The sequence below is a fragment of the Callithrix jacchus genome, chromosome 19 (assembly GCF_049354715.1).
Source record: "Callithrix jacchus isolate 240 chromosome 19, calJac240_pri, whole genome shotgun sequence".
Classification (NCBI taxonomy): domain Eukaryota; kingdom Metazoa; phylum Chordata; class Mammalia; order Primates; family Cebidae; genus Callithrix; species Callithrix jacchus.
Genome location: NC_133520.1, coordinates 48,986,597 through 49,003,212, shown reverse-complemented (window position 1 = coordinate 49,003,212; position 16,616 = coordinate 48,986,597). Strand labels below are relative to the sequence as shown.

Here is a 16,616-nt window from a genome sequence, read left to right as displayed (position 1 = left end):
CTCTGCTTCTAGAGGAGTTTACATGGTGATACAGATAAAATCTTTTATATAACAAACATGATGCTACACTAGAAGTTAACATATGATGTGACGAGGAATCTGAATTGAAAAAACTAGAAATATAATTCTATAATTTCCACCTCCCTTGTAACTTCTCCAATGCAAAAAAAAAAAAAAAAAAGGCCTTCACATAAGCACAAATTGTGAGGTACATTGGGACCACCTGATCTCTACCCATTCGCCTTATCCACTCATTCCACATAGGGTCCGGGGTAAGTCACAGTGACAACAAATACCATGAACATCAAGGAAGTAGAAAAGACCAAGGTCATAGAGATCGTGCAGCACATAGGGAAAGGTTGACTGCAGAGCGCAGCTGGGCATGGTGGCCAGTGAGTGGTTCTATGCTGACACTAAGTTCTTTCCCCCGTCCTCTGTACCCCAACTCATTGGGTCCTAATTAGTTTCTCTACATTCAGCTGCTTTTTTGAGAGTTCAGTTGAGCATGTAAATGGATTATAGTCAGATGAGTCGTTGGTGCCTTGCGCGGCTGCTCCTTCTCCGCCTCCTTGGCCTTGCTGTCCCCTTTTCCCACCCACCTGCCAGAGAGTCTAGTTTTTATTGTGCAGCCTCAGTGGGCTAAGACCCTGACTCCTGTGTGTTATGCTCTCTTACTTGTCCACATCTGGACTCAGATTTGGATTCCATTTGGCCTTATCACAATCACCTGCTTGCTGGTTTTATTTTACACAATTTCCATTGTTCCTGTAGGAAATAAAGGTTCCTCTTCAAAGCTTTCCTCTTAGGTCATTACAAATAAATATCAGTTTCTTCAAAGGTTAATTTACTTTAAAGCTTTTGCTAATAATCTTTTTTTTTTTTTTTAGAAACTCGATGTTTATTTTCCATGAATCTTATATGTTGTTTAAGAGCCCACACAAGAACAGCTTAAGACCATTCAGTGGTTGCTCCTACCCATCCAGTCGCCTGAACAGTGGGAGCAGCAGACCAGGCTTCCGTGGCAGGCTGAGTGCTTCAGGCTTCAGTAGGAACTGCTGCATAGGCACAGAGGGAACCTGCATGCCTCAGACCAGTGTGCGACCTCAGGCTGAGTAGCAGTGAACTCAGGAGCCGCAGGAGTCCATTCGCCCTGAAATTCCTCCTTGGTCACAGCCTTTTCAGCAGCAGCCTGCTCTTCTTTTTCAATCTCTTCAGGATCTCTGTAGAAGTAGACATCAGGCATGACCTCCCCAGGTGTTCACAGGAAATGGTGCCAGGCATGCACAAAACTTCCCCAGCCAGCATCCACCACATCAAACCCACTGAGTGAGCTCCCTTGTTGTTGCATGGGATGGCAATGTTCACATAGCGCAGAGGAGAATCTGTGTTGCACAGAGCAATGGTAGGTAGGTTAACATAAGACGCCTCTGTTAGAGGCTGGTGATCAGCCCTTGGGTCAGTAACCACAAGCAGCCGTGGTTCCCAGAAGGCTGCCTGGATCTGGCTGGTGAAGGTTGCAGGAGTGAAGTGGCCAGCAACTGGGGTGGCTCCAGTGGCAGGAGCGAACTTCAGCACGGCCCTCTGGCCAGTATTCCTAGAGGATGTAACACTGACATCAGCAGGGTTTTCAGTGGCAACGATGGCACGAGCTGCCAGCAGAAGCTTCTCCCAGGTCCTCTTCAGATTTATGATGTAGGTGCCATCACTTTTCCTTTTACAGATACACTGTTCCAGCTGGAAGCCAAGGTTGGTGCCACCTAAGTGGGTTCATTCTGCCAGGAACTTAAGGACATCCTCCTCCTTCATTTGCAGGACATCAAGGGCTCCAGACATGGTGAAAGTTTCCCTTTAAGTTACAACGGGAATCCAGAACAATGCCGTATGGAGCCCTTGGCAGGTAGCGCAGAAAGCGCTTTTGCTAATAATCTTAAAGTAGCTATTAGTCATAATAAAGAAATAAACACATCCCGTGTTCTTATTTCTTACACTTTAACCTAAAGTTGCCCTGACATGCCTGGACAAGCCCAGGCAAGTCTTAGGTCATAGCTTATTCCCATTCCTTATTTGGAAATGTTATCGCTTCTCTAAGCATGCCTCAAGTTACTTCCTCTTTTCCTTTGTTCTCCTCTGCTTTTACCTCTTTAGAAAATTTCCAAGTTTTTAGCCAATCAGGTCAAGCATAGAATGTGAGGTCCACTTCTAGCCAATGGAAACTGGACACAGCAGTAGGATAATTGCATCAGGTTATGAAAGTTACAAATGTCCTTGTCTCCCTTGTTCAGGTGTGCTCTCGTGGCAAGACTGCTGGTGAGTTGCACCCTTCCTGCAGGAAGTAAACTAGCCTTGCTGAGTGATCCATTGTCTCTGTGTGGATTTTCCCGATGTTGTAAGCCCATTCCATTTAGGGACTTTTGATGATCTCTCATAGATACACAACCTTTTCAAGGATCTCTTTCTTCTGCTTGAGCAGGATGGCCTTGCATTTAGAATTGTATTTAAACATGCTGTGCTCTTTTTCTGGAAAAAAAAAACAAGCTTAGAATATAATCCGCAAGGCACTAAAATGCCTCTTACCTAATACTTCTCAAGTTTGGAATCCCAGTGGAATTCTTGTTTGTGATTGTCCACAGTCACCCACAGGAGCAGGATGAGCCACCATAGTAAACTAACATTAGAGAATCATTCTAGTCCCCAAGAATGAAAAAGGCCATTTTATGTGTCTCCTTTTTCCCATGATTCCAGGGATGCACCTTCTATTCTGGCATCCAATGACATCATCTGGCTATTTCTTAGGAATATTTTCACCAGTCAGCATTGCCACCAGATTACAAAACAATCAGAAAACAGAGAGAAAATGTCTAATTATTTCATAGATTATAATTATTTGGAAGTATCTTCTCCCCAATTTTCAGATACTGTTTTAATGATGTTTTAAAGTCTGACGTTCCTGGTGGTGCTTTTTATTTTATTTTATTTATTTGTTTATTTATTTTGAGATGGAGTCTGGCTCTGTCACCCAGGCTGGAGGGCAGTGGCCCAATCTCAGCTCATTGCAACCTCCGCCTCCCAGGTTCAAGCAATTCTCCTATCTCAGTCTCCCAAGTAGCTGGGATTACAGGCATGTGCCACCACACCCAGCTAATTTTTGTATTTTTAGTGGAGACAAGGTTTCATCATGTTGGCAAAGCTGGTCTCAAACCCTGACCTCAAGTGATCCACCTGCCTCAGTCTCCCAAAGTGCTAGAATTACAGGTGTGAGCCACTGAGCCTGGACCCTGGTGGTGCTTTTTAAAGGGATCCCTGGATTTATCATACAACCACATTAGAGTGATTCTTCACCATACAAAATAACTTATCAAAGAAGTTTTCCTGCCAAATGACTTCATTGTACTTTTGAAATCACCATGCATAAAAATTTACTAATTTATTTTTAAAAAGGTTCTAAGAGTTTAATAATGGGAAAACATTTTTTGAAAATCAGAAGGTGTACTTATTCAAAACCATATGTTTATATCTGAAAACATTGTTAAGTCATTTTTTAAAAATAGACTTTATCTTTCAGAGCAGTTTTAGACTCAGCAAAGTTAAGTGGAAAGTAGAGAGTTCCTGTATAACCCCACCCTGTGCACACTGCCTCCCTGCGGTCAACATCACCGCCACAGTGGTACATTTGTTACAATCAATTAAGCAACATTGACAAATCATTATCAAGTTCATAGTTTACGTTAGGGTTCACTCTTTGTATTATACATCCTGTCAGTTTTTGTTTGTTTTGAGATGGAGTCTGGCTCTGTAACCCAGGAGGGGAGTGCAATGGCGCGATCTCGGCTCACTGCAACCTCCGCCTCCTGGGTTCAAGCAATTCTCCTGCCTCATCTTCCCAAATAGCTGGGATCCCAGGTGCCTGCCACCACACCCAGCCAATTTTTGTATCTGTGGTAGAGACGGGGTTTCACCATGTTGGCCAGGCTGGTCTCAAACTCCTGACCTCATGATCTGCCCACCTCGGCCTCCCAAAGTGCTGGTATTACAGGTGTGAGCCACCGCACCCAGCCCAGTCTTGATCATTTAGAAGGCTATTGATGTAGAATTACCTCTGTTGATTTCTGTAATATACTGGATTCAGATGCAACCAAGATTTGCAGCAAAACATGGTTATATATAAACTTACATAGAACTTATAAGTTATATTGAACAGGATGGGTGTGGTGGCTCACACTTGTAATACCAGCACTTTGGGAGGCTGAGGCTGGCAGATCACTTGAAGTCAGGATTTTGAAACCAGCCTGGCCAAGATGATGAAACCCGTCTCTATTAAAAACACAGAAATTAGGCATGGTGGTGGGTGCCTGTAATCCCAGCTACTCGGGAAGCTGAGGCAGGAGAATTGCTTGAGCCTGGGAGGTGGAGGTTGCAGTGAGCAAAGATTGTGCCATTGTACTCCAGCTTGGACTACAGAGTGTGATTCCATCTCAAAAAAAAAAAAAAGTTATATTGAGCAATCAGACAAACCCAACATTATATAAGAACATTTGGGGTGGAGGAACGGACCAGAACACTATAATACTATATTTGGAATTCAACAAACTAGAGTTCAAATGTCAGCACCTACTATTTTTTTTCAGTTAGTGTGACTTTAGATAAGCCTGTTCGCTTCTCTGAGCACTAGTTTCCTCAGCTGTTCAAAATAATATTTTCTCCCTAATAACAAACAACTATATGGTGCCCTGTTCTAAGTATTAACTAGTTCAATCCTCAGAACATCCACATAGGTAGATATTTTATTATCCCCAGTTCTGCTGATGGGTTATATGACTTGCCTAAGTTCACTTACTAAGTGGTGGAGACAGAATTTGAGCCAGGCAGTTGGCTCCAGGGGACATGTTCTTAAACACCGCAGAACCCTAACTCACTCAGTAGTGTATGTAACACCAACTCCCACCTCCCAATTCTGACTTTCACATTGCAAGCTCCCAGTAACTTGTCATTGAATACTGTACTATGTGTGGAAGTACTGTACGGTATATACAATATATGGAAGGAAAGCTGAACAAGGTAAATATCTCACAACTTTTATGCTCTTAAATCCCTGGTAGAAGTAGCAGCAGGATTTCCCATGGTTTTACTAACTCAAAAGATGGACCTGTAACTTCCAGGCAAGGATAAGGTCTCTGCTTGTCCTGAAAATGTTGACAGAGCTGAATATTGGCTTTGAACTTCATCTTCAAGCCTAGTTCATAGAAGCGTTTCTTAGGCAAAGCTCAATCATGGAATCATGGATAGTTCACAAAGAATAAAGATGAGAATTCCTTTTGTCATTAGCTCTAGGTTTAGCTGAGAAGAAGGCATCTTTTTTTTTTTTTTTGAGATGGAGTCTTCTTCTCTTGCCCAGGCTGGAGTGCAATGGTACAATCTTGGCTCACTGCAACCTCCACCTCCCAGGTTCAAGCGATTCTCCTGCATCAGCCTCCTGAGTAGCTGGGATTACAGGTCCCTGCCACCATGCCTGGCTAATTGTTATATTTTTAGTAGAGATGGATTTCAACACGTTGGCCAGGCTGGGCTCAAACTCCTGACCTCAGATGATGCACCCATCTCGGCCTCCCAAAGTGCTGGGATTAAGGTGCAAGCCACAGCACCCGGCCAGAAGATGGCAACTTTTGTCTTCAACATTCTTCAGCTTCCTTTGGGAAATGTCTTATCCTTAGGGTTTCAAACTGGTAGTCTGAAATTAGTGGCACCACATGACTCACAAAACTATCCTGTTTGGCTTGCAAAGTGCTGACATACAGATTTTGCTGAAATTGAATGTTATTAACATTTAACAAGAAGGGCAGTTCACATTTATATTCAAGCCACAATTAGATACATTTTAAGGCTATAGTTTCTTTTTAAATTTTCATTTTACCAGTTCACATTTATATTCAAGCCAGTATACTGGCCCACTGAAAAATCTGTAGGCATCAGGCACAGTGGCTCTAGCTTGTATTCCCAGCATGTTTGGAGGCCAAGGCAGGAGGATCATGAGGCCAGGAGATCGAGACCAGCCTGGGCAACACAGTGAAACCCTGTCTCTATAAATAAATAAATAAAAATGGAAAGATTTTTAAAAAGAAAAATCAGAATATCTGACAACAGTCCACCATGTCATTCATCATTTGGAGCTTAGCAGACGACACCGCTACTGGAATGGGCATGCACCACACTTCCCCACCGCCCCCTCACTGATGTCATTTCACTTATGTCCTATTTTGCTAATGTCCATACTTCCTGGCTCCTAATGGCAACTGAAATGGCCATGATGATTTCTGCCTCCTGGGGTCTTTCCCTGACGTCAGCCCTTTTCACCAAATGCCTAGCACTTTTCTGGTTGAAGTCTGCCCGCTTCATTAAGTCAATTAGAGACTCTTTCCAGGTTTCAAAAAACGCAGAAACATCGCCTTGCTAAAATGCAAACATCTCCCTAGAGGCCATTAAGGGAATGGCTTTAATAAGATTTCAGGCGTCCAGAAGACCCATGTTATAAATGGCCTTTTAGCAGGACTTGCTTGATAATAAATCATCTTCAGGACACATATTAGATACATTTTAAGGCTATAGTTTCTTTATAAAGTTTTTATTTTACCAGTAGTCGCTTTTGAGAAGTGACTCATTTTGAGAAATGGATAAGTCAAGATCCAGAATTATGTAGATAATATACTCCAAATATTATGTTTAAAGAAATCTGTAGTGATGACCTACTTATTGGTAACTTATTTAGGGATTGTTTCTCAAGAACTCCTAAAATAATATGTACGCAAGTGAATAAAACAAAATCCTTCATAGAGAGAAGTTCCTTGATGATAATTCTTCATGGAAAAATTTTCAGCTTCCAAATTGTGGCCTTTTTCCTAATTTGATACTTTCTAATATAGTATCTTACTCTGGAAATTTTTGTAATAGATATACTAGACAACCAATTATTTTTGACAATAAACCATATTTAATAAAGATCTCTGGAAAATCTAGATCTATAGTCCCATATATAATGAAAATCCATTCAGATTTAAGTGAATACGAACCAAGATGGCAGTATCATCAAAGCCATAATTGAGAAATCACCTCTCCCATAAGTAATTAGTAATTATAGATTTGTTATATTTAGCATCTCTTAGAGCAGGTACTATACAGTATAAAAAGCGTCACAGTTTATCATTTCGCAACTAGAAATGAGAAAACATTGCTGACAAATAGATGTGCTATCCAGAAAGAGCAAGGAGTGTACATAGCAGTTCAAAGTCTTATATTTGCAAGCCGAGTCCCTGTTGAACTTTATTTATGACACAATTAAAATTACTTTATGTCTTTTTAAATATTTACAGGACAACTCACAGTTTTGTTTACTTTTAATTTTCATAAAATATTGTAACCACAATTCCCTTAGAAAGAAAGAAGGCAGCCATCTGCTTACTGTATTTTTAGGGCACCCAAAGTTCTCTGCCATTCAGCATCGGCAGACTTCGACGGCCTCTGAAATCACATCTGTTGGTGACACACAATGCTGCCAATGAAATCTGCTCCCTCTCTGATCTTGGTATCATTTTGATTCATAATATCCTGTCTGCAAATCTACCTGGACCTTGGTCACATCTAATTTTACTTAAAAAAAAAAATCCCAACTCCAAGTTGTACTCATGACAACCCCTGGCAGTATTATTGGTTCAGATGTAGCATAAGTGATCAAAGTTGGTCCAGTGGGACATAAGGGAAGGGCTTTCATTTTATGGCTGGGATAGATGTAAGTGAAAAAGTGTCTTGTTCTAGAAGCTACTAGCAGCTATCTTGTGACTAGATCACAAGATGCCATCTGCAGTCTTCTCTGCTACATTGCCTAAATGTTTAATCAGGGTTACTACACCCTTATTCCTATGCTTAATCAAATCATTTCTAATTTATTAATCTTCCTTTTTTTTTTTTTGACAGAGTCTCCTTCTGTGGCCTAGGCTGGAGTGAGGTGGGCCGATCTCAACTCACTGCAACCTCTGCCTCCCGGGTTCAAGTGATTCTCCTGCCTCAGCCTCCTGAATAACAGATTACTTGTACTCACCACCACAGCTATTTTTTTTTTTTTTTTTTTGAGACGGAGTCTTGCACTACTGGAGTCTCTTTGTTTTCAACCTGGGCTTGATGCAGTGGCACAACCTCTGCTCACTGCAACCTCTGCCTCCCAAGTTCAAGCAATTCTCCTGCCTCAGCCTCCTGAGTAGCTGGGATTACAGGTGCTTCCCACCATACCCAGCTAATTTTTATATTTTTAGTACAGACGGGGTTTCATCATGTTGACCAGGGTGGTCTCTATCTCTTGACGTCGTGATCCAGCTGCCTCTGCCTCCCAAAGTGCTGGGATTACAGGCATGAGCCACTGTGCCTGGCCAATTTTTGAATTTTTAGTAGAGACTGCCTTTTGCCATGTTGGCCAGGCTGATCTCAAACTCCTGATCTTAGATGATCCACCCGCCTCGGCCTCCCAAAGTGCTGGAATTACAGGCAGCAGGCACCGCATCCGGTCCTAATTTATTGTAAAAACACACTGATCGAAGCAGAATTCTGTTTTTCCAAATTACTAAAAAGAAAGAAATTTCTTTGCTATATGATATTTCAACTGCTAATCAAACGCCGGTGTAAGCAATGTAACAGATCTCTTGCAATTTTATAATATTTCTCTTTTCATAGGTAACCAAGTTTTAGCTGTCACAAAACAAGTTTGATCAGGTTTGGGATCTTTAAAAGTCTTTTTATTATTATTACTAATGTGTTCCACCGTGTTTCACAGCCCCAGATAACTTGCTGACCCACTGCTTCATTCTTGATCATTGCCGAACGCAGAAGACAATGCACAGATAATGATGTTGGCAGAGTCAAGGCAGACAGAGAAGGCAAATCCAAATGCAGAATGGGTATGTCCTGGGGAAGGGAAAATTGCTGCCCTTTCGAAGAAGAAAGAAGTCCAAAGTCACTGGCATACCACCAGGTAGCTGGCTGGTCACCAAGAGATAGGGTGCCAGAGTAGGTGTTCAGTGTGAATTATGGTGCCCAGAAAAAAATCAGAAAATTAGGCACTCAGAGGTCAAAGCTTTGACAATGGAAAGTCCATATTAATGAGCTTTCACGTAACTTGAAGCCTTGCCACTAATGATACATTCATGGCCAGGCACAGTGGCTCATGCTTGTAATCCCAGAACTTTGGGAGGCTGAGGTGGGCAGATCACCTGAGATCAGGAGTTCGAGACCAACATGGTGAAATGCTGTCTCTACTAAAAACACAAAAATTAACTGGGTGTGGTGGGCACCTATAATCCCAGCTACTTGGGAGGCTGAGGCAGAATTGCTTGAACCCGGGAGGTGGAGGTTGCAGTGAGCTAAGACTGTGCCACTGCACTCCAGCCTGAGCAACAGAGTGAGACACCATCAGAAAAAAAAAAAAGATATATTCATGAACACCCTGGGTTGGCAAGGGGAAAAGGAGACTAACATTTAGGCCTCAGGTTGCCTCGCTTCCTTCTTTTAAAACTTTGTAATGGGGTCTAAATAACCTTCTTGGCCTTTTGGGGATGTAGTGAGGGGACATGGATGAGTTTGACATACATATGACCCAGAGCCAGCATTTTTACTGTCCCAAATCTTGGCATTCCTTCCCCTACATCAGGGATTCTCAACCTTGGCACTATGGTAATTTGGGGGGCCTCATAGAGTGTTTGACGTCACCTCTGACTGTAGCACCCTGCTGGTTGTGAAAGTCACAACTGTCTGTGGACACGGCCCGGTTGTAAGAACCACTGCTCTACAGCATGCCAAGGGGTTTCTTTTCCTTTTTTATTTTTTTGAGATGGAGTCTAGCTCTGTTGCCCAGGATGAAATGCAGTGGCACGATCTCGGCTCACTGCAACCTCCGTCTCCAGGGTTCAAGCGATTCTCCTGCCTCAGCCTCCTGAGTAGCTGGGATTACAGGTGCCCACCACCACACCCAGCTAATTTTTTTGGATTTTTAGTAGAGATGGGATTTCACCATGTTAGCCAGGCTGGTCTTGAACTCCTGACCAAGCGATCTGCCCACCTTGGCCTTCCAAACTGCTGGGATTACAGGCGTGAGCCACTATGCCTGGCCACCAAAGTGTTTCTTATCCTTACCCTGTGGTACAGCCAACCTCACAATCACAGGCTAAAGCAACTTGTCTCTTCTTTGAAGTCCAGTGGCAACTGTAGCCCATTACAATCTATTTACTACTCACTGCCAGCTGCTCTGTATAATGAGCTGTCTTTTTTTTTTTTTGCCAATCAGTTTGAGCTTATAAGGTTGCTCAGGTTAGCCTTGAACTCATGACCTCGCCTTCGCAAGCGCCACGACCTCCGGCGGGAGCCACTTTGGACCCCGGAGCTGTCTTTTTTGTGTGTTTGTATCATAGCCTGTCCAGAATGTAACATCCTTGAAGAGAGAATTCCTCATCCATGCAATAGCTTTCTATTTCTCACAGCACCTATACACAATTGCCAGTAAACATTAGTTGCTTGAATCACTGATAATGTTTCAATGTTCCATTTGATGTCAAAGGATACCTCAGATGACCCTCCTAGAATCGGAGCCCTTTGTGCAAAGAGAAAAGTATAAACCCTAGACTTCAACTTAGCTCTTACTAAATGTGAAACCATAGGAGGAAAAACATCAGGATAGTATTTCTTTGAGAGGGTAAGACGACCCATGATGCAAACACTTTTGAAAAGGAACTCAACTTGTTACCCTTGGACAGAGAAGAGGGAGAAGGCTGAGAAATAATTACTTGTCCTTCACCATAATGACATAAGGAGAAAAGAGCATTAGCCAAGTGGGGTAAAGGTCTGAACTTACTGTGATTTTTAGTATCATAAAGTTAAGTTTCTGGCTAATTTTTTTAATGAAGGGCAAAACATCCTCTTGTAATAATCAATTTTTAAGTGCTAAATTTTTTTGCCTACTCTTATGGAATTTAATCCTTAACTTTGAGTCTAAGGTTACAAGTTTATTGTAGGATATCATATTTATTATATGTTTATTATAAGGAAATTCAACTTTTTAACTCATTTATTGTAAAAATTTAGCTTATCCATCTAAGTTTCAATGTATCAAATTGGCCCTCCATATGACATCTGCTGATTGAACCACCCATGGATCAAAAATGTTTAGAGGCCGGGTTGTGGTGGCTCATGCCAGTAATCCTAGCACTTTGGGAGGTAAAGGAGGGAGAATCATTTGAATCCAGGAGTTTGAGACCAACTTGGGCAATATGACTGGATCTCTACTCTACAAAAAATTAAAATATTAGCCAGGCGTGGTGGTGTGCACCTGTAGTTTTGGCTACTTGGGAGGCTGAGGTGGGAGGATTGTTTGAACCTGGGAAGTTGAGACTGCAGTAAGCTTGATGGTGCTACTGCACTCCATCTGGGGTAATGGAGTGAGCCCCTATCTCAAAAAAAAGCCCGTAATTTTGGGAGGAAAAACAAAACAAGGATGGCTGTGTTGTACTGACCATTTACAGACTTTTTTTCTTATCATTATTTCTTAAACAATACAGAATAACAGCTATTTACATAGCATTTACATTGTATTAGGTACTATAAGCAATCTAGAGATGATTTAAAATATAGGGGTGGATGTGCATAACTATACCATTTTATGTAAGGTACTTGAGCTCCTATGAATTTTGGTATCCAGGGAGGGCACTGGAACCAATTCCCCATGGATACATAGGAACAATGAATACCATCTCTATAATTGGTTCACCCTCTGTGGACTTACGGCATTGCTCTATAACTTCACCAGTATACATTAGCGCAAATCCACTTTCCAGGTAGAAAGCACTAAGACATCTAGTCTTTACAGTCTTTCTCATGCCTGTTTTGAAAAAATACATTTTATGATTTTTAACAGACTTATTTCTAAGTAAAATGATTCTTGTTTCTCCAATATCTTGAATATTTCTTTTAAATGACTTAAATATGGCCTTTCTGGAAAAGGCTGCAAGATGGAAAGTGATCTTTCACTAACAAAGAAAATTATAGCCTGGCCGCAATGGCTCACACTTGTAATCTACCACTTTGGGCGGCCCAGGTGGGTGGATCACCTGAGGTCAGGAGTTTGAGACCAGCCTGGCCGACATGGTGAAACGCCAACTCTACTAAAAATACAAAAATTAGCTGGGTGTGGTGGCACACGCCTGTAATCCCAGCTACACAGGAGACTGAGGCAGTAGAATCACTTGAACCCAGAAGGCAGAGGTTGCAGTGAGCTGAGATGGCGCCACTAGCCACTATACTCCAGTTTGGATGACAGAGCCAGACTCCGTCTCACAAAAAAAAAAAAAAGGGTATTATAGCTTCTTCCAAAAAGGTCATCAGTGTATCAGTGTCAAAATGTCTTAATGCTTATCCTGTATGTGGTAGGAGTGCATGGGATTCCATTAGCTCCAGGTTTTCGCTGAAGTACTATTTTAAATGACCGACAATATTTTTTGGTAACAAAGCTTTCAGAGCAGCTAGTGAGATTACTATAATGCATAAGAGAGTGTGTGAATTAAATAGCGCTGAGTGTTTGCATTTCCATGACACTAGCAAATGTATTACCATTCTACTATGACTGTGTTTTGGTTGACTTGTCATTTTAATGAATGAGGAAACTGTTGGGGAACAGTTCTATTTCAATGCAAAGGTGTTAGCATAAAACTGTAATAACTTAATTTGCATATTAATAGCAAGGCGAGGCCGGGCGTGGTGGCTCAAACCTGTAATCCCAGCACTTTGGGAGGCCGAGGTGGGTGGATCACAAGGTCAAGAGATCAAGACCATCCTGGTCAACATGGTGAAACCCCGTCTCTACTAAAGATACAAAAAATTAGCTGGGCCTGGTGGCGCGTGCCTGTAATCCCAGCTACTCAGGAGGCTGAGGCAGGAGAATTGCCTGAACCCAGGAGGCGGAGGTTGCGGTGAGCCGAGATCGTGCCATTGCACTCCAGCCTGGGTAACAAGAGCGAAACTCTGTCTCAAAAAAAAAAAAAAATAGCAAGGCTAATTTGTATTAATAAAGCAGCTGGATATTGGTGTTTATAAATACTGTTATGGTGTCCTGGGGAGACTAGTGATTTGTTTCTTGGATTTATATGAGTGAATTTTTGCTTGACCTTAGATTTTCTGGCCTTTTTGGAGGACACTTCTCTTTCTTTTGAAAAATGAAAGGAATAAAAAGTTACCAAAGTGAAAGACATCCTTTTCCCCTGAAATATTTGTTGAGTCTAAAACGTTCTTCTCTTTACTGTATGACATTAACAAACAAAAAAACATGGGCCAGGTGCGATGGCTCACGCCTGTAATCACTGACCTTTGGGAGGTGGAGCCAGAAGGATCACGAGGTCAGGATTTGAGACCACCCTGGACAACATGGTGAAACCTCATCTCCACTAAAAATACAAAAATTAGCCAGGTGTGGTGGCGCATGCCTGTAGCCCCAGCTACTCGGGAGGCTGAGACAGGAGAATTGCTTGAACCCAGAAGGCAGAGGCTGCAGTGAGCCAAGATCGTGCCACTGCACTCCAGCCTGGGTGACAGAGCAAGACTCCATCTCAACAATAAATAAATAAATAAAAATTTTTTAAAAAATGAAATAACTCAAAATCATTAAAGACTCTGAGTTTGTGCATGAAAAATGTTGTGTGGAAAAAGACCTTTTTATTATTTTTATTTTTCAAGACAAGGACTTGTTCTGTCGTCCAAACTAGAGTACATGATCACAGCTTACTGCATCCTCCACCTCCCAGGCTCAAGCAATCCTCCTGTCAGAGGCATGTGAACCAGAGCAACTCCATCTTGAATGGGGCTAAGTAAAATGAGGGTGAAATCTACTGGGCTGCATTCTAGTAGATTTCTACTGGAATGTAAGTTAGATCTCTAACTTACAGAACGAGATGGGAAGTTGGCACAAGATACAGGTCATAAAGACCTTGCTGATAAAACAGTTTACAGTAAAGAAGCCAGCTAAACCCCACCAAAACCAAGATGGTCACAAGAGTGGCCTCTGGTCATCCTCACTGCTACACTCCCACTAGCTCCATGACAGTTAATGGATGCCTTGGCAACATCAGGAAGTTACCCTATATGGTCTAAAAAGGGCAGGCATAAATATTCCACCCCTTGTTTAGCATATCATCAAGAAATAACCATAAAAATGGACAACCAGCTGTCCTTGGGGGCTGCTCTGTCTACGGAATAGCCATTCTCTTATTCCTTTACTTTCTTTATAAACTTTGTTTTGCTTTACTCTATGGACTTGTCCTGAATTCTTTCTTTTTCTTTTTCTTTTTCTGGGATGGAGTTTCGCTCTTGTTGCCCAGGCTGGAGTGCAATGGTGCCATCTTGGCTCACTGCTACCTCTGCCTCCTGGATTCAAGAGATTCTCCTGCTTCAGCCTCCCAAGTAGCTTGAATTACAGGCAGACACCATCATGCCCGGCCAATTTTGTATTTTTAGTAGAGATAGGGTTTCACCACGTTGGCCAAGCTGGTCTCGAACTCCAGACCTCAGGTGATCTGCCCACCTCGGCCTCCCATAGTGCTGGGATTATAGGTGTGAGCCACCGTGCTTGGCCTGAATTCTTTCTTGTGCCAGATCCAAGAACCCTCTCTCTTTGGGTCTGGATCAGACCCCTTTCCTGTATGCTTCCACCTCAGCCTCCCAAGTAGTTGGAACCACATGCAGGTGCACAACTGGCTAATTTTTAAATTTTATTTTGAAGAGATGGGATCTCCTTATATTGCCCAGACTTGTCTCAGACTCCTGGGCTCAAGGAATGTTCTTGCCTCAGCCTTCCAAAATGCTGGGACTATGGGTATGAGCTGCAGTGCCTGGCAAGAGAAAGACCTTTTTTAAATAACTAACATGGCTGGGTACAGTGGCTCACTCCTGTAATTCCAGCACTTTGGGAGGCTGAGGGAGGTGGATCACCTGAGGTCAGGAGTTTGAGACCAGCCTACCTAACATGGCAAAATCCCGTTTCTACTAAAAAAAAAAAAAAAAAAATACAAAAATTAGCCAGGCATGTTGGCACAGGCCTGTAATACCAGCTACTTGGGAGGCTGAAGCAGGAGAATCACTTGAACCTGGGAGGCGGAGGTTGCAGTGATCTGAGATTATGCTATAGTACTCTAGCCTGGGCAACAAGAGTGAAACTCCTTCTAAAAAATAAATAAATAAAGTAAAATAGCCAACATATTGTACTAGGGTACAGTTTAACGTGCTAAACATGTTTAGGAGACTGTAATATTCAAAACATGGGTAAAAGTCATGTCATAATTCTGCACCATTTCTTCACACACTAACTTCTAACTGCAAATTGCAGGGTGTAGTGGCTCATGCCTGTAATCCCAGCACTTCGGGAGGCAGAGGCAGGCAGATTGCTCGAGCTCAGAAACTCCACCTCTACAAGAAATACAAAAATTAGCTAGGTGTGGTGGCACATGCCTGTGGTCCCAGCTACTAGAGAAGCTGAGGTGGGATTGAAACTGCCTTTGCTAACTGAAAACTAACTGAGAAACTAACTGAGAAAGTTATGACAGTGAAATAGATCTGACCTACCCAACTCCATCTTGCTTCCAACCTCCAAGCTGCCCTTGTTCATTCCTGGGATGAGGCTGAACTAACTTTGAGAGAAAATAGATATCTTTTTTTTTTTGGAGAGGGAGTTTGGCTCTGTCACCCAGGCTGGAGTGCAGTGGCATGATCTTGGCTCACTGAAACCTCTGCCTCCCGAGTTCAAGTGATTCTTCTGCCTTAGCCTCCCAAGCTGGGATTACAGGCATATGCCACCCACCATGCCCAGCTAAGTTTTGTATTTTTAGTAGAGACAGGGTTTCGCCATGTTGGCCGGGCTGATCTTGAATTTCTGACTTCAAGTGATTCACCTGCCTCAGCCTCCCAAAGTGCTGAAATTACAGGCAGGAGCCACCACACCTGGTCCAGGTTTCTTGTTTCTTGGTATTGCTAATGACTGTCACAGTGAATCACATGGCTGGGACATTCATATCCCCAGCATGTAATCAGCTATTTATGCCATCTCCTTTTCTTTTAGGTTCTCACCAAACATCAGCTAGTCTGCATAGTCAGTGGATGAGTTCTTTTTAAAAATGAAATTTAAAATTTTATTTTAGTAGAGACAGGGTCTTGCTATGTTGCCCAGGCTGGTCTCGAACTCCTGGGCTCAAGTAATCCTCCCACTTTGACATCTCCCAAAGTGCTGGCATTACAGGCATGAGCCACTGCATTTGGCCAGTCAGTGGATGATTTCTAATTTTATTATCTAACTTATTTAACATATTTAAAGTATGGAGTTTTAAAACTAATTTTTTAGTTCTTTAATATTGTGTGGAAAACAAAATATCATCAAAAAATAGAGATTAACCAAACACTGCATGTTTTCACTCATAGGCGGGTGATGAACAATGAGAACACTTGGGCACAGGGAAGAGAACAACACTCACTAGGCTAGGTTGGGGGGGTGGAGGGGAGGGGAGGGGAGGGACAGTGCAGGGGTGGAGAGGATGGGGAGGGATAACACCGGA

The 16,616-nt window shown here is 42.4% G+C and overlaps 1 pseudogene; it reads right to left on the bottom strand.

Moving 5' to 3' along the window:
* Positions 1-940: 940 nt before the first annotated feature.
* Positions 941-1,833, bottom strand: LOC118149531 (small ribosomal subunit protein uS2B pseudogene; annotated as a pseudogene).
* Between the last annotated feature and the right edge of the window lie 14,783 nt (positions 1,834-16,616).